General features: G+C 39.3%; 1 long non-coding RNA gene across 2 annotated transcripts in view; it reads right to left on the reverse strand.

Moving 5' to 3' along the window:
• Positions 1 to 341: 341 nt before the first annotated feature.
• LOC139076334 (uncharacterized) overlaps positions 342 to 19605 on the reverse strand; it is a 186899-nt gene continuing 167635 nt past the window's right edge. For both annotated transcript variants that reach the window (XR_011527798.1, XR_011527797.1), the window contains 3 exons: positions 4356 to 4485; positions 3698 to 4210; positions 342 to 3178 (listed from right to left, as the gene is read on the reverse strand). This is a non-coding gene — a long non-coding RNA (uncharacterized lncRNA). The remainder of the gene's footprint in view (positions 3179 to 3697; positions 4211 to 4355; positions 4486 to 19605) is intronic.

A 19605-nucleotide genomic window follows, 5' to 3' on the forward strand; every position in this document is an offset into this window, starting at 1 on the left:
ACGGATAGCAATTTTGAGCATTTTTAAATATATTTATTTGCCATCTGTATGTCTTCTCTGGCAAAGTATCTCTTCAAATCTTCTGCCTATTTTTAATTGGATTGTTTCTTCTCTTATTACTGAGTTTTAGGAGTTCTTTACATATTCTGTTTGCAAGTCTCTTATTAGATACATGATTTGCAAATATTTCTTCAAATATGTAATTAGTCTTTCATTCTCTTAACAGTCTCTTGTAAAGAGTAAAAGTTCTTAATTTTGATGAAGTCCTATTTATATATTTTTTTCTTTTATGGATCATGCTTTTGATACAGAATTTAAGAAATTTTTGCCTAATATCAGATCACAAAGTTTTTCTTTTACATTTCCTTCTAGAAATTTTATATTTTTAGATTTTACTTTGAGGTCTATGATCTTTTTTGAATTTGTATATGTTGCAAGGATCAGATCAAAGGTTCTTTTTTTTCTTTTTTTGCATACAGATATCCAATTGCTCAAAAGACTACTCTTTCTCCATTGAATTGCCTTTGGATCTTTATTAAAAATCAATTGACCATATACAAGTGGATTTATTTTTCCATTATATCTGTTGACATATTTGTCCATTGTGACATCATTACCACTCTATCTTGATTATTGCAGCTTTAGAATGTCTTGAAATTAGGTGAGTCCTCCAACTTTGTTCTTTTTTCAAAATTGTTTGACTATTCTAAGTCCTTTGCATTTCTACATGAATTTTAGAATCAACTTCTTAATTTCTACAAAGAAAAAAGCCTGCTTTTAATCTATAGATCAATTTGGGGAAAAGCAACAACTTAACAATATTGAGTCTCCCAATCCAAGAATTCTCTATTTTTTTCCATTTATTTAGGTTTTCTTAAATTTCTCTTAGCAAAGTTTAGTTACTCAAAGTATACAGATATTGCTATTATTTTTAGTAACTTCTCTCATATGCATATTATTTCTCTACCTAGATTGTATCTAAGAAAATCACATCATTAACATTTCTCTTGTGTCCTCACTGAACTTCCGTTTTCTCATGTGTGAAGAGGGAATAAAAACACTTACCTCACAGAGTTGGACACAAAATTGCACATGTAAATCATCTAACATTTATGCCTGTTGCACAATGCTACTGATCTGATTATAAGGTTAATAAATTTTATTTAATAAAAGGATAAAGAGGAAAATAAAGGAGTTGTAAGAATGAGGCAACAAAGTCTGGGTTCAAAGTAAAAGACATCTGAACTGATAAGACAGAGACTAAAGAAGGAACCAACGGCCACAGCAGCAGGAACTGCTCATAAATTAACCGCAGTGCTCAGATAACCAAATGAGGTGCTGTTGTGGCAGCAGCATTAATACTCATGGCTAGACAGAGAATTCATAGTAAGAATGTGCCGTGTGCACATCCATTAAGAGATTAATTGGTAATGTTCCAGTTTTAGGAATGGGACTTGGAAAGGATTAGAAAGTCAGCCAGAGAAGACTGAATATGTAGCACTGTACATCCTCTGCATATCTGGGCAGCCTATGACCTTCTCCAGGCCCTTGTAAGATCTGAATAAAGCTGACCTGGCATGGTTTTAAAATATCTTCACCTCTATTTACCTGGTGATGCAAGAAAGGCCACAACCATCGGGAAAGAGGGTTCTACCAACCCAGAGTGGGCACTCAATAGCAAAATACCCATAATGCTAAGTGCTTGTAACCCACAATAAAGTCTTAACTGACCAATCTTTTGCCAAGTGTAAATACTTTTATAATTAGGTCCCTAAAATGTTTTTTATTGATTGGTGGATGCAGAGAGAATAGATTGATTAATCAAGGTAATTAGCTCTTGCTCTCGCAACAATTAAATCAGAAATCTTAGAGGCCAAGCACAGTAAAGGTTAGTTAATATGCACTGGGTAGCCCTCCTTCATCTCAAAGCTGCACTGTCTCTAGCATGTGGCTTCCAAGGTTGCCACGCCAGGGCAAGAGTGCCACAGAGGAGGACACAGGCTCTTAACTGCTTCAACTCAGAGGATCCACTCACAGTCCATTGGCCAGAACTAACCACATGGCCCCAGGCTAACTGCAAAGGAGACTGGGAAATACAGAGGAGAAGCACATGGTGAGCATTACCTCTATCCCTGCAGATAAACTTAGAAGTAGCAGGGGAGCAAACAGATGAACCATTTAAGCAAAGGGTCTACTTTGAGATATGTTACATGGACAGGATAAAAAAAGATGGAAATCAGGCTGTCGTAATGAGGAAGACTGCTCAGTATTTATGGAAGGAATTCTAGAGAAGTGCTCTCAATGACCGTATTCTTGTACCCAAATATTCCCAACCAAAAAGCTCTGAAATGTTTCAGTGTACTAAACGTGTAACCGAGGGGTGGAAACAAGAGAGACCTCACTTGCCATCACTTTCAAGGACCCATGGGGGGATTTTGTCCTTCCTGTCCCCACAATTCTGGGCTCTGCAGAGTTGGAAGCCTTGGCCCTAGAAAGCCACATTTTTGCCAGAGGACACAGCAAGAGTTCCTGAACTATAAGTTATGACTGTTGACAGGGCACATTGGCCTCCTAGTGCCCAGGAATCACAGGCAAAAGGAGCAGCAGCATATTGTCTTAATATATCTCTGCGGGATCTGTAGTTAGATCCTCTTTTTCACTCCTGATATTGGTAATTTGTGTTCTCTCTTTTTTTCTTGATCATTCTAGCTATGGGTCTAGCAATTCTCTTAATCTTTTCAAGAATCAACTTTACATCTGTGTCTCTCTATTTAAAGTACATTTCTTTTTTTTTTTTATTGAGTTATTGATAGGTTACAATCTTGTGAAATTTCAGTTGTACATTAATGTTTGTCAGTCGTGTTGTAGGTGCACCACTTCACCCTTTGTGCCCACCCCCCACCCCACCTTTCCCCTGGTATCCACTAAACTGTTCTTGGTCCATAGTTTTAAATTCCTCATATGAGTGGAGTCATACACAGATTATCTTTCTCTCGCTGGCTTATTTCACTTAACATAATTCTGTCAAGGTCCATCCATGTTATTGCAAATGGAATGATTTTGTTCTGTTTGGCAGCTGAGTAGTATTCCATTGTATATATGTACCACATCTTCTTTATCCATTCGTCTGTTGATGGGCACTTAGGTTGCTTCCACGTCTTGGCTATTGTGAACAGTGCTGCAATAATTAAAGTACATTTCTTATAACCAACATAGTCTCTCTAATGTTTGTTTTCTTTTTCATTGATTTCTGTTCTTAATTAACTCCATCCTTCTACTGAATTGGGGTTTAATTTACTCTAATATTTCTATATTTCTAAGGTAGTGCCTTAGATCATCAATTTAGAATTTTCTTCTTTTCTAAGTCCTTAAAGATATAAAATTTCCCCAAACAACTTTTATGCTAGCTGCTTTAAAATCCATGTCTGCTAATTCCAATACCTGAGTCTCCTCAGGATTGATCTACATTGATTATATTTTCTCTTGAGAATAGATCAAGAACCCCATTCTTGCTCTTTGTATGTCAGTTAACTCTGGATGATATTCTGGACACTGTGAGTGTTTTGTTGTGAGGACCCTAGATTCTATTATACTTCTCCCAAAGAATATCATATTTTTGTTTTGGCGAAACTGCAAAAAAATTTTAAAAGTACTGTGCTTTTTGGCAATAGCTGATATCTCATTTCAGTCCACTTACCCTGTACTACTTGTAGTCTTCCACATACATCCATGGTTCAGGGGTCAGCCAGATATTTGCGAAGTTTATATGCAGAATTTGGGACTCCCTCCTTTTAGAGATTTCTCCCTTACTTTTCAATGGCTGTGATTGTTCTCGACTCTTTCCTCTAGTTCTTCAGGCCAGAAAGACTACGGACATTGCCCACGGCCTACTCTTAAGCTAAAAACCATAAATAAGGGAGGGAATTCCTTGTCTTGTCCTTTCATCCAAGTGCCAAGTACCCTCCATAATCTGCTTGCTTTTATTCACTTTCCAGTGCTTTCGGGTAGTTATTCTTTGTATTTATCATCTGTGTCAGGCTGGTAGCAACTTAGCCATCGCAGGAGCAAAAATTAGTATGCATTTTTTAAAATAATAAGCATAAAACATTGAAGTGCGTGAATTAACTTCTTGTATTCATTTTTTTCACAATCAGAAGACTTAGAGGAGCAAAAGACCCCAACGCAGCTTGGAGGTGAAGAGTAAACATCTCTAGAAATGGAGAAAACACAGAAAGGGAGGTAAAGCCACCCAAGACAATGTCATTTTGTATTAGGGTTGACTTGGCCAAATCTGACAAAAGTGTTAAAGATTATTGGTTAACACATTTGGAAGGCCACATGGCTGTGCTCAATACCTTCTGCTTGCTCAGATCCACTTTCCAATCTTCTCCACCTGCTCTCTGCCCTGGGGGCTGACCTGTATGGACAGCGTAAAGAACTCCCTTCCCCTCTGGCTTCCACTGGGATCCAGCCAGTGGTGGGTACCTGCAGGAGATCAAAGGGAGGGAAGAAAGTGAGGTCAGGACATTTTTTTCCCAAGATCTCTCCCCAGTAGTTTTCTGTGGGTTGACTGCCTTCCTCCACCAAAGGCCACAGTTTCTGTCAGGCAGCCCTCTGCAAAAACTCCAGATGCTGGTAAACACTCCCTCCCCTTTCCCCTTCAGACTGAGTGTTGGTAATGGCTCCCCACTGGGGTACTGCCACATCCCTTGCTGCTTTTCCTAAATCCAGCACACACCCTTGTAAACAGTCCCTTTATTAAACTCGTCCCAGCATGAGTGCACCATCTGTTTCCTGCCAGGATCCTGACGGATAGATCACTCCCAGAAAAAAATGACTTTAACAGGTCCTTAGAAACAGAGGATGGTAAAATATCAGCTCACATGTTGTCAAGCGGTGGAGGAGACCTTCAATACCTCCAAAAATAAGAACTCATAAATTCACCCACATGCATTGTCTAATTCAATGCAAACAGCATTCTGATTGAGTAGGTACTGATATCATTTCCATTAAAGGTGAGAATACTGAGACCCTAAGGCAGACTGGGGCCATTGGGATTTCCCGGCCTTCTTTAGACTACAAATCCTATCACCTTCCCACTACACTCTGACCCTTTCCATCCAGACCACACACAACACCAATGCTGAAATTCAGAGCTCTCCAAATTTCCAGGACATTTTTAAAGTCCTTGAAGCCCAGGGAAAGGAGTGGTCACTTCTGCTTTGCTGTCTGTTAAAATCCAAATGCTGGAGAAATAGCACATGGCAAATTCAGCCTAGTTTGGAGACCTGAGTTTATTGGTCAGAGACCTTTCCTGTACGTATTTTAAAGAAACTTTATTTAAAAGAAACTGCGATACAATATGGGAGTTGTAGCGTGTACAGTTCACTTAAATATTCCTTAAACATTATCCCATGGCTCCCCAGGAGTTCCCAAGCTTCAGATTGTGAAACTCATCATACAGAACTAAAGTCAGCAGAATAGATTAAGATCTCAGGCTCTGGAGACAGGCAGGTCTGAGTTCTGGTACCACACTTGCTAGTAGCTGTGTCCTAGGTAAGCTGCATAACTTTTCTGATCCTCAGTTTCCTCATCTGTAAAATGGGGATAAATAATAGTACCTACATCATAATGTTAAGTAAGTTAAAAAAAAAAGCTAATGCATTTTAGTGCTTAATACAGGACCTGCCTTGCTGTAATCACTCAACAAAATGCGGCTAATAATTATACCCAGATTCAAGTTCACAGCAAAGATTCATTTTACCATAAGATAGCATATAAATATTAAAAGAAAAAAAGAATGCCTTTGGACACATATTAAAGCTCCCCAATTAGAAATTTACAAAGAAATACAAAACTAATCCTTAAGAACATCCAACATTGCTCCCACTTCCATTTCAATAAAAAAGAGAGGGACTCCAGAAGTTGCTGGCCCTCTATATCAGCCTGTCATTTCCTAAAGTAAATGCTATGTACCACTGGGTATAAAAAGTAACAGAAAGCTATGTGCTCAATTTATTTTATAGCTTCTTACTTATTGTTTTCCATTTCCTGTTTTAAAGCTGCAAACTTCCCTTTAGCTGCAGCTAAAATTATTATTGTCATTGAATTACCTAATTTCTTAGTTCAGAGTCTGGATTGGAGGACACTCCCTCCTACAGTGAGCTGGAAACAGGCATGTTGCTAAGCTGGGGAAGTGCATTTTTCTCTTATACATGGTTGTGACCTTGTCATTGATAGGTGAGTTCTTTCTGCAGATGAAATTACTGCAGTGAGTAATTTTGGATCCAGATTTTGACAATGGGAGGCCTTCTATAAGTATCTGGGAATTGACTGATTTACCAGGAATGGAAATATTTTAACAGTATTCAGTTATCTTCCATAGGGAGACCAGAAGTTCCTCCCTTTTAAAGGCTTTTTAACCTTTTAAATATTTTATCCCCAAATTCCATTAAGTGTCTGGAGGAGCCTCCAATCTACCCTCTTCCCTTCAGTAAGGGCATGAGCAATCAATGAGCTGCCCCCCAAGACCAGCCCCTGGAAAGCATCTGGGCAACCTGCTCCTCAGGCCTTGGCTGTCAAGGCACAAGCAAGGCCTTCTGGGCAACATCATCCTGCAGAGCTGGATTCAAAGCCAGGGTCTTGTCTATTCCAGAATCAGAACCCAGTTAATATTTCTCTCAAACTCCCATAGAAATGATCACAAAATTACTGTTATAATCAAATATCTAGTTGGAGTTTTTGTTTTTTGTTTGTTTTGGCCCCCTTCATAATCAATCTCTGTTCTGAGAAACTAGAAGTAGGTTACAACAGTTGAGGTTTTTCTTATTGGGGTATAGTGTGCACGCGGTTTCAACCCTGCAGTTCACCCATCCTAATCTGAATGCCACCCTCCTCCCCTTGGGCACTCTGGACAAGCCCAGATTCTGTTGTGGGCAATGATTTGTGCAAGCGGTCTTTCAGATGGACTGCAAGACCTCATAACTCAAGATTCTGTAAACTTGTGACAATCTGTGTCAATCATGAACAGAAATCATCTAAAGCACAATGGCTTTAGGCATCCCAAAACTTGGGTCAAATTAGTTTAGATGTCTCTAGGGAAGAACCTATTAGGTTGTAACTTAAAATGTTATAAGAACTTCAGTGACTCTGAAGACTTATATTTAATCTTTCCTTAATAATACCCCCAGCTGATAAGCCAGACAGGACCCCCAGTGTTACTGATATGAAGGTTACTCAACTGTTTGATAAACTCTCTTCAGCAAAAAACAAATTTCAGCTTTTAGTAACCCAAAATAGCACATCACTGTGGCCACTGTTATCTCAGCTATTTCAACCACTGGTTAGGGTATCATTAAAAAATGGAAGCAACTGAGTTCAGTGGTGCTGCCTCAGGCTCTGGGAACCGCCAAGCCTTATTGCCAGGAAGTCTGGATATCATGCAAAGTAGCTGGAAAGCAGGCTACCTGTTGCATGGTGGTGAACTGATGGCGTCATCAGGAATTCTGCCCTACCCACTACAATCTAAACGTCAGCAGATGGAATCAACACAGCGCCAGCTTCCATTGCTGAAGGGGCTCCAGTTGTCTCCATCATCAGACACACCTCCTGGCCCTGGCCTCTAGGAGGTGGCCCAGAGAGGCCAGGTGGGACTGCTTCCACCCTGAGGAGGGCTCCTCCTGCTCTCTAAATGCAGGGGGCTCTTTCGGCTTCTGCTCTAATTTGCCCTGAAAACCATCACTAGAGATTGAAAAAATCAAAACTTTGCAGCAATGATAAGAGCACTGAGAAGCAGCAGACTTCCTGAGTCTTGAAAGGAAAGGTCATTGGAAGATATTTTTCTCACTGCCGCCTGTATTTTCTTAGGCCCAGCTAAATTTAAGGCCCATCTCTCCCAGTCTTAGGTACTTAGGCTCTCTGGTGAAGGAGGGCAGGCAGCTGCCGAAAATGTGTGGCTGTGAGTCCAAGAAAAGGATACGAAACCCTCAGGAAGAAGGTGTGTAATATTTTTGTTGAATCAAATCGTGATTTTGTAAGGGGAAAAAAAGACACACATAAAAGTCCATTTAATGTTTGGCAAAAAGGGAGAAAAAAAGAGCTTTCTGTGTTCAGTGCAAACTCACTTCAAGGGAGCTGTAGATCAAATTACCAGCCTGTGACATGTGGAGATTGGCCGAGGGGGCTAACGGTAACTCAAACTCCAATGCTTCTGGACTGTTCCCGAGCCCATAAACTACACAGAAAATGATCCTGTTTGCTGAATTATTTTCAGTTGCAACAGCTGCTATAACAACTCAGAGAATTTTAATATGTATATACAGGCCTGGTGAGTAACCGCTTCAAATATTCTGTGATGGGGTCCTTTCTTTCCTTTCAATCCTTTTAGCTGAAGCTAATAGAGCTGCTTCAAGGAACCCAGAATGAGGGAGCATGTTCAAGAAGATCACACAAGGAGTAGAATTAGAGCCAGAATTCCAAGTGGAGGATTCACAGGAGGAAAAAAACGTATTTTTTTTTCACAATAAACATATGCATTACTTCTATAATTTAACAAGTGAAAATGTGGTTTCTTGAGATGGAATCTACTCCTGGTGAAGATGCTATCAAGAGTGTTGAAATGACAACAAAGGACTTAGAATATTACATAAACTTAGTTGATAAAGTAATGGCAGGGTTTGAGAGGATTGACTCCAATTTCGAAAGAAGTTCTACTGCAGGTAAAAATGCTACCAAACAGCATCGCATGCTACAGAGAAATAATTCTTGAAAGGAAGAGTCAATCGATGTGGCAAGCGTCGTTGTTGTCCTATTTTAGGAAATTGCCACAGCCACCCCAACCTTCAGCAACCACCACCCTGATCAGTCAGCAGCCATCGACATCAAGACAAGACCCTCCCCCAGCAAAAAGATTATGACTCGCTGAAGGCTCAGATGATGGTTAGCATCTTTTAGCAATAAAGTATTTTTTAAATTAAGGTATGTACATTGTTTTTTCAGACCTGATGCTATTGCACACTTAATAGACTACAGTATAGTGTAAATATAACTTTTACATGCGCTGGGAAACCAAGAAATTTGTGTGACTTGCTTTATTGTGATATTCACTTTATTGCAGTGGTCTGGACTGAACCTGCAATACCTCTGAGGTATGCCTGTATTATATATATATACTCATATATATCATACATATCCACTATATATCAATTTTATATGTAAATATATATATATTAGCCCACAAAAACTTTCTCCCTATAAAACCTTCTTTAACCAAACACACACATAACAAAACGTAACTCAGAGCTTCACAAACCTTTTCCCTTATACTCCTGGGAATCTTAAAGGATATCTCAAAACAGTCTTCAATAAGCATGAAATTCCTTTGGAATCTCCATTTTGCAAGCCTTTCCACAATATACTCGTGTTTATTTTAATATAAAAGTAACTTCCCTCAAATCTTAAAGTGAAATTCACGCTTTAGGAAATCTATTGTGTTCTGCCTGTGGCTTTGTGTCCCCTTTGACGAACCACAGACACACCTAAGGGCAAGCTTTGAGCCTGGCTGCTCTCTCTGCAGCAGGAGTGGGAGGAGGGAATCTGTTACTGCCCTTCCGCCTCAGAGCCACACCCACACCTGGGCTGTTAGAACTTGCTCCTGCAGTATTCCTGCTGTTGCACTTTGCATTTCTGTTATGTTGTTTTCATGAATATTTCAATGGGAAGATGGAGAATGCTGAATCTCTCCATTTCATTGGATAATTTAAGAGAGGGATGTTAACTTGTGGTTTTCCCTAGGTTAGGGATGAGTTTTCTGGAGAACCAACAGTGAAGGACAAGTGAAAATGTAAAATAGATAATGGGAACTAAAAATATTAAATTAAAAATGCAGAAAAGCAGTTAATAATAAAAATTAATAGTCAAGTTATGAACAAAAATTAAAAGGTAGATAAGAAAGGTAGAGTTTTTTCGCTATTTGTGTTTGGTTTTGTTTGTATTTTCTAACTTTCCTCATGAAAATTTTTAAACCCACAGAAAAGTTGAAGAACGGTAAAGTCAATACTTATATATCTTTCATTTAGATCCAATAATTGGGACAGTTTGCCATTTTTACTTTATCCATCTCTCTCATGCATGGCCTAAAAGAAAGGAATTCTCCTACACAAGCTTCATACCATTATTACACCTAAGAAAATGAACAATTATTCCAGTCCATACTCATTCCCACAATCATCCTAAGAATGTCTGCTAGCTGTGCTTTGTTTATTTTAGAACCAGCATCTAATCAAGGATCACAAGTTACATACAGTGAATTCTCTTTGGTCTCTTTTATTTAGTCTGGGACAGTCTCGACCTCATCTTTTCTTTTCCCCCATAACTTTGGCTCTTTTCTGAATTTGTCTGAATATGTCCCCTTGTTATTGATTAACTTTTTCTCTATCTCCTTTATGGAAGGAATAATTTTTTAAAGATGGATTAAAATATTAAAAAAATATTAAACCTTAGGCAGCAAAAAATAATATTAAATGTAATTAAGAAAGTAAAATAGAAAATAAGAGGAAAAAATTGAAAATATGGAACAGAGTTTAAAATAGAAAGAATTTTAGCAATAAAAGCTTGAGAATGATAAATTTGAAAAGAACTAAAACTTTGGCTGCAAAACTGGATAAAAATCATAACTGCAATCTATTTTAATTGAAAGAAAAGCTTTGAGTACACCTACATTTATAAAAGGGGGAGGGGCCGGCCTGGTGGCTCAGCAGTTAAGTGCACACATTCCGCTTCTCAGCAGCCCAGGGTTCACCAGTTGGGATCCCAGGTGCGGACGTGGCACCGCTTGGCAAAAGCCATGCTGTGGTAGGCATCCCACATATAAAGTAGAGGAAGATGGGCATGGATATTAGCTCAGGGACAGTCTTCCTCAGCAAAAAGTGGACGACTGGCAGTAGTTAGCTCAGGGCTAATCTTCCTCAAAAAAAATTAAAGGGGGAAAACAACAGGCCTCCGTGTGTTATTTTCGTAAGTACTTAGAACGGTGCTTAGTACATAGTGATTGGTATGTAACTGTTTTCTATCATTGTCATCATCATCATCACCACCATGTAACATGGATAGTGAAAAGTAAAAGTTAAAACAGGAAATCTGAATGATGAGTGAGAGAAAAAGAGAAGATAATACTATACTGGCCAAGAATTCAAAAGGAAAAAAAGAAGAGGAACTTAAATCATTGTAACAAAATAGTCTGAATGCAAAAACACACATTAAAAATATTTTAATTATATAAAAATTTAGATATCATAGGTGTAAAAAAAAAAGCAGCAGAAAGTAGAAGGTACAGTCTCACGAAGATCATCTGGAGAGAGAACCTGGGGCAGCTCCTCCCTGGATAAAATAATATCCTTAATGATGCTGAACAAAGATGTTCCCAAGGCAGGAGCACACAGCTGGAGGCTCATAAGCAAACCCCAGATCTCTTGGAATCAAAGGTTCTAGACTCAAGTCCAGTTTCCCAGACTATCTAGCGATGTGCCATAACCTAGAAAGCAGGCTATTAGTGTTGGGATAGCTTCATTCTATTTTCTCATCTGTAGGACAATGAGTCAGACAAAACTATTTCTAAGAATTTTCAATTCCAGAAGTCTCTAAATGTTCTGAGGTTCTGGTTTTATTATTCATTCATTCATTCATTTACCCATCTCTCTAATTAAATTTCCCAGGGTTGTTTTGGTTCTGTCTCAGTCAGTCAGACTTGGCTTAAAAGATGGAACCACAGACCTGGCATTGTAGGAATCTGTGCACCCTGTCTAAGTTCTGAGGACTGCTTTTCTCTGTTCTTCCTCACCCATAGATATTCATAACACTAAACAATCAGAGAAGACCTCCACAATCCCCATTTCCAAATCAAGACTAACTAAGGAAAATCCCCTAAGTCCGCAAAACACCTCAGTTGAACCCCACACAATTCACAACTTTGTCACCCCGGGGAGAGGAGGCAAGCATCCTAGAAAAGCTCACCAGGAAGCCGTGACAGGTGAGGGTCTGGGACTTTGCACCTGTGTAGATACACCACTACTGACAAACGACAGCAACCTTTTTAGAGCAAAGGACACAGTGCCCACGTGAATATTTTGGAAATGACAGAGGTTGGGTCACTAATGAAGGTCACCCACACCAGCACAAACACCATCTACCTACAAATGCAGCCATGCCTCCCCTCAGGCCGAGTCCCAGCCCCAGGAAGAGATGACATACATCTCATTCCTTCTGCCTACCATACCCAAATAGGCATTCGTTTAGAAGAAATAGAATTTGGTCTAAGGCATTCAACTTTTTGAGGCTTCTCCCAGTTACGTCCTCGCACAGCAAAAAACATCCCTCCATAGAGATTTTGAAATTGCTTCCAAATATAAAAGTGTAGCAGCCATTCCCTTCTCTCCTACACTTGATCATCTTTCTCCAACAATACCCACCTACCTCATGGCGCGTGCGCACATACACACACACCCCCACCCCTCAATCTCCCAACACCACCATGGCTCTTTTTCCCAGGAGCATTGATTGGCCTTTGTCCCCTTCTCCATTGCTAACCTGTCAAGAAAGAGCAGTCACAGAGCACAAGCTTTGGGGACCAATCCATAAACTTGCAAGGCTGGCCATTTAGTTGAAAATAACAACAATCTTGGGTGAATTTGCTTCAAGTTGCCCCAAATGCTTTTATCCAGACATGACTGTTACCTGATCACAAAACTTTCTGGAGCAAAAAAGTATCCTAGCTGGAATGAAAACAGCTGCACAGCTGTCATTAGCAGCAACAGAAACATGCATGGAAATTAAACTTCACAAAAGTTCCCCAGCGGAGAAGCACAAGCTGTCGAAGCACAGGTCAGCTTTGCCAGTTGGAAGCACTCTGCAGTCCTCTGCCAGTCAGAGGGTCCGGTCAGAGCTCTTGAGTGGCCCCATCTCTCTTATCTCAGATCACAACTGCTCTGTTGTACTTTCCTGATTCTCTATCTTTTCCTCCTGAAATAGAAACGCTCTCAGGGCTCTTCTAGCTCCAAAACAGTAAATTCTAAAATTAATGTGATCTCTGTGATCTTCTTTGTTCATTTCCTAAACTGCACTCTACTGTGCGGTTTCCCACCCACGCTGGCTCTCGTGAAGGCAAAGTTTAAGCAGTTGCACTAGGAATCCATTGACAAGAAATATTTAACAGAATGCCCTAGTTGAATAGAGATTTTGTAAATCATTTCTGTTCAACATAATCTCCGATTTGCACTGTTCTATCATTGCCACTAATTCAATAAATGACCTGTTACAAACTCAGTTGAAAAATATGAAACGTATGATTTGATGACAAAAGTAAGAGGGTTGGATCCTCTGAAAATGTTTCTAAAGGAAAAGAGACTTACATTGCGAGGCAATAGTGAGAAAAGGTCACCAACAGTATTTAAATTGAGATTTCCCTGCAATACAGTCATGCGCAGCTTAACGACTTTCACTTTTGATGAAACTTAAATTCTTATATAAAACACATACAAATGTTTTTTTTAAAAATGTAGGCAAAACATGTAGCATAAAAGATAGTTAATAGACGTCTTTTGAACAAGGGAAGAGTGAGTGAATAAATACATGAAAAATGCAATTTATCCTCAGTGGCGTGGACTAATTTGGTTAGGGAGAACGTGCATAACTAACCCACAAAAGCCCAGATTACACATTTTAATGGGCAGCCTAACCTTCTCCGAGTTTTCAGAAGTTCTTACCAGAGACGTGAACAGGCAGTAAAAGTAACTGTATCTTAGCCTGCCTTTGCTGGCTGCACTGGAACTGCCAGCTGACAGCAAAATTCCCCAAATGCCCTTTTGACCATGAAGGGCAAAAGAAAGAGTCTCACAGCCCATAAATAGGATTCTCAAGCCCTGTTCCCCTCAACATAGAAGACGAAAAGTTACACAATAAAAAAGCACTGATGTTTTTATTCTCCTCTAGGCTATTATCGTCTCAGCAGCATTTGTCACAACTGTCTTTCATTGTTGACTAGAGTCACAGGTGGTTGGCCCTAGCTAGTCTATCAGGAATGTAATTGGAGTTGTCATTGTTTTTAAACACATTTCAGCAATGAGAATTATATGAATCCTAAGCAACCGTATAATATCAAGCTGCAAGCTGCGGACATTCTTTGGGTTTATGCTCTTAATTGACTTGCCACTAATGGGCTCCTTGGACTTTGTGGGTCTTTCATTTCCTAATGGAAGCAAATCTTGTGAGGCTTGAGTTTAATTTGCTGCTACTGCTGTCTCCTCAAGGCTGGATGGGGTGCAAATAAAAGTGGGTTCACTTTTCTCCTCTGCTGCTCAGTAGGCAGTTCAATAGAGAGAGATCCAGCGGCAGGAAAAGAAAGAGAAGATTGCGGCAGTGTTCTGAGTCAGAGCGGCTGGAGCCCTTGCTGACAAGTTTAGGACAAGCGATTTCATTGCAGAAGCAGTGAAAAGCTTAGAGAGAGAAGCCACAGAAAAGAAAGCTTGACCGTCAGAGACTGCTGGATTGATGTGTAAATTAGCACAGGCTTTCTGGGGGGCAATTTGTCCACAAGAATCAAAATCCTTAAAACTGTGCACATGCTTTGATGGAGTAACTCCACTTCTAGGACTTTATCCTAAGAGATAATCACATCTATTTGCAAACATTTAGTGAACAAAGTTAGTTATCACAGACGTGTTTAATAGTAGCAAAAAAATAAACAACCCAAATGTCCAACATTGGTAATTAATTAAGTAAACTTTGTACACATAACAGAATATGATTTAATATTAAGTATGTTGTGATAAAAAGGAAAAGATATTTACAATAGTTAAGTGAAAAAAATACAAAATAGCATAAACAGTATGCTCCCATTTTTGTAATTAGACAGCGGCAGAGAGAGAGAGTGCTACACAGATATATACCAAAAATTAACAGTGATTATCTGAGTGCGGGAAATGGTAGGTAATTTTTATTGTCTGCTTTGAACTTAATTGGGATTTTAATTTTTCTATGCATCAATTTTGATGGAAAAAAAGTTATTTTCAATAGAAAAGAAGTATTCTTCGGAACAAACTGAAGTGTTCACTGGACTTTTTTAAGTTGCAAGGTATAGAGTTGTCAGGTTATTTCAAATTATGATGGACTTTATTATGAGAATGCATTGGACAATGAGGAGTTTATAACGAGAAGTTACTGGAAATAAGAACAGCAATATCTTGAGGAGCCCATGAAGATGCACATCCCAGCCTGGCAAAAGCAATTAGAAGTTTGCAGAGTTGATCTAGGGGTGGGGTTACCTCTTTGCCCCTCCAGAGCAGGGAGTCAAAGCTCATCTCCCCTTTGGTGACTCATATGCCCTATCCTTGTTTCCATAGCTCTTGACACACCCCATCAGCCACCTCACCCTCCACTCTGCTTATGTTTCCTGTCTCCCTCTCAAGGCTTCTGCCTATACATGGCCATGATTTACTCAGGGACCCTCAAGGACCCTGTTGCCTCATGGCAGCCTGTTTATGTGTCTGCTAATTGACTGGCCCTCTCCATGCTTCTCAGTTCTGGCCAGTCCATAAGCTCAGCAGCCTGGGATTAGGTGCCCACTTCTGCTCCAAAGAGCCACAAGAAGAGAAAAGGTCAAGTTATGGCTCCTATGAACAACAGCTTATTTTTCCTTAGAAGAGCAGTTTTCCTTAGAAGAAAACCGTTAAGTATCAAGGCAACATAACTGACCACCAGTATAGGCCAGGGCCAATATTTCAAACTCTGTACTGCCTGCAACATTGGTGTCCCATGAGATATTAAGTCTGTTGGCAAAAGGAAAGTTTCCATGTCCAATAGTTAGGAGTTCCTACCAACTCAGTCTTCTCTTGGAGATTCATAATGCAAATTAGTATATTAAAAGCTATGAGGGTTTCTACAGTAATGAAACCTGCTTGATTTTGTTCAAAGCAAAGTTTCCCAAAGTTATTTGAGCAAAGAATCCTTTTTCTTTTTCCCGAAACACCTGCTAATACCAGTTAGTCATGGAACCCAGTTTAGGAAGTACTGCTTTGGACAATCTTCCAGAAGGAAAGAACAATAAACAATGGTATTTGTTCCATAAATTATTTGGTTAATTAAGATCTTCCATCTTCATCAGAGGCATGAAAATATCTGACAAGCCTAGATTCACTCCTACTATAAAAATCAGGAGTTATTAAACATATTACTAAAATAAGAAGCAGCTTTCAATTACTAACGTCCTCTTAGGGATATAAAACTTCTTAATTAAACAAATAAATAATTAGCCTTGCAAATGAACTTGTAAACAGAATGTAGTTCATGAATTTGTTGGCTTTTCTGCTCCTGTGGATGGTCCATGACATTATTTAAATCTAGAATGATCTGAGAGAGTGGTTGAAAGGTCTATTATCAGAAAGGAATACAGAGAAATGGGGCCCAGGAAATGGAGGTAGGAGCAGCAGGTCATTTAGGTACAATTCTGACATGGTTGGCTGGTAGCTGGCTGCTTTGTGTTTTTTGTGTTTTTTTGTTTGTTTGTTTTTTTCATGCCAGTTCACCATGACTTTGGCCTGGACCCCGTGCTGATCCAACTCAAATCTCTCTGACTCAGCCCAGACTGCCAGCTCTGGAATTCCTGGCCATCAGAATCACTGCGGTTAGAACACTTGGGTCTAGCTGAGAAAGAGGGGCATGGAAATCTAAGACAAGGAAAATGCTTGCTGCCCGTTTTACTATTTTTGTTTTGGTTTTGGTTTTTATCTTTTTTAAGCAAAGGCCTTCTACCCATACACAAGATAAAGCTTAAAGAGCCTGTTCAATAACCAAACCAGGTCAAAGATGACCATTCACATCACTTTCTACATACAGGCATTTTAAGGTGAGAGCCCTATGAGAGGCGGGGAAGGTGAGAGGGAGGAAAAGAAAGAAAGAAAAGAAATAATAATGAAGCCAAAATATATATCAACCCAAAGAATTCCAATAATGATATAATATTATCAGTATAATATCTGATTATGTTTTACCTATAAAACCAAAAGTTTCATACGGCTCACCCTCATAATAACCACACTAGGCACTGTTACTGCCTGCTTACTATGCGCCAGCACTATACACAGTTCATCCGCTATAGCATTTTATTCTCATTACACCTCCTTGAGATACAGATACACAATTTCTCATTTGTAATTCATAAATCCAAAAGTTCTGAAAACTCAAAGATTTTTCATAAATCTAGAGCAAGCTCAGTTGACAGAAAATCCTGACTTGACCTAATGCGAGGCTACTTAGAGCCTTTATTTAACCCATTTGGTGCGCATTTCACTACAGAAATGTTATGTTTCATTAGAGGATACTGCCCCAAACCCCTTTTAGGGTTCTATATAATTAATGACATGTACATTTTCTTACTTTTCTACAATATTAAAAATCCTGAATTCTGAAACTCATCTGGCTCCAAGAGTTTTGGATAAGAGATTGTTTCTCCCTATTTTCAGATACAGAAACTGAGGTCTGTTTGTCTTCATTGATATACTATTCTTCACTGATTTATTATTTTATTTCAGGTCTTTGGAACTTGCTCTTTTGTTGATGGTTTAAAACTTTTTGTTCTGCACAATTTTAGTTCACATATGCACTGACGAGATTTTAGCAATTCTCTTACGGAAAAGTTTTAAAAGACATCTTTTTCCCCCAAAATGGAAAATGCTAACATCCTCAGAAATTTTCCTTGAACCTAACTGAACTCATTTGCATTCCCCCACCCTTCATTTTCAGATTACTCAGTGAGTTTAATGCTACCCTTCCTCAATTCCACCCAAAAGCTCACATGGCGATGTTAAGGGTATTGGTTAAGAACACGTGGAGGAGTCTGAGAAGGCCTGAGAGGCTGCTAAGCACTTTGACATCTGTGGTTAGAGTGTCTACGTGAAGATTACCCATGCTGGGCTCCAGTATTTCAATCACAACCCCAGAATGAGCGCCTGGTCACTCTGTGGTCTAAACTCTGAGAGAGGACAGCATTTCATACTACACTGCATTTCGTAAACAATGATTTGATACATTGAAGAAACCATAAATATTATTTATCTTACCATAGGCATCAGAATGTCCAAACACCACAGTGCAATAATAGATGCAATAAGCCCAAGCCTGTTTTTCTGGTTTATCATAACTAGTAAAGCAATGGTCGTTACTTTCTAATTTGTAAGCATTTTGTTTGATGGCTCTGAGTGGGAAGTATGTAGCATTGCTTGTCCAATGGGAGGCCTTGCCACCATCTAAAGTCAGCACTAAGCTACATCTGTTGCCATTTATGATACTTTTTCCATTTGTTGAAGCACATTATTTGTTATAACCAAAAGAGTATATTCAAATACAGATGGAGCTTTTGCTAAAACATAGAAAGCCATTATTTTCTAACCAGCAAAAAGAAGGATTTGGTTAAAAGAAACTGATGAGAATTTCTTGTTTGGTCTTTCCCCAGCAGCTGACTCGTGTGAAGATCTTAGCTCACAGGCCACAGATGAAAATAAAGTTGATGCTGTGAGGCACTGGTAGCACGCACTAGTATATTTCACCATTTCAGAGTAACCCAGTTGAAACCTTTTAATCAAGGCCCCCAGACCAAGGTTTTTCAACCTCAGCACTACTGACTTTGGGGGGTAGATGATTCTTTATTGTGGGGTTGTCTTTGTGCGTTGTAGGATGTTAGCAGCACCCCTGGCCTCTATCCACTAGATGCCGGTAGCATCCTCCTCACCAGTCATGACCACCAAAAATGTCCCCAGACGTTGCCAAATCACCCCCAGCTGAGAATCTTGACTCTCTTCCACTCCTTGCACATGACACACCTTAATATTTCTGTGGAAGTGACTTTCTAACATTCATAACCTTATTCTTAAACAAGCATATACATAAGTATATACCCTTATTTTGTTAAGAGAGCATTTATTTAAAACCATATTACCTTGTGCACACTGTTCTTGTCTTGCATTTTTTACCTAATCATATATCTTGGAGATCATTATATAGCATTGCATAAAGGGCCCCTTAATTATTTGTAATATTACTTACAAATTATTGTATTGTTAATTAGTTACAAAGCTGTATTATAATATTAGCTGCCTTCTATTTCCTTGAATGGATGTGCCATAATTATTTATCAAAGAACATTTAGTCTGTTTCCAGTCTTCTGCTACTAAAACAATGCTTCGTAAATACCCTTTTACATAAACCACTGGAACATCCAGACACATTGCTGTCTTGAGGCCTTTGCCCTGGCTCTTCCCTCTGCCAAAAATGCTCTTCCCCCAAATAGCCACACAGCTAACTCCCTCACCTCTTGAATTCTTAAGGCTGGGCTAGGCTGCAATTATAAACAAACCACAAAATCTCAGTGGTTTAAACACATAAAAGCCCTATGCACGCTGTTCATAATGACAGCATTCTCTCCAGTAGTGGCCAAATAGTTGGGGCTGCTTCCGTCTTAGAACTCCACCATCGTCACTTGAGGCTTCTGCAGTTTCCAAAGCAGGAAAGAGAAAGCTAGCATCAGGTACCAATTCTCAAATACTTCTGTCCAAATTATTT

Source organism: Equus przewalskii, chromosome 16 (assembly GCF_037783145.1).
Source record: "Equus przewalskii isolate Varuska chromosome 16, EquPr2, whole genome shotgun sequence".
Lineage (NCBI taxonomy): Eukaryota > Metazoa > Chordata > Mammalia > Perissodactyla > Equidae > Equus > Equus przewalskii.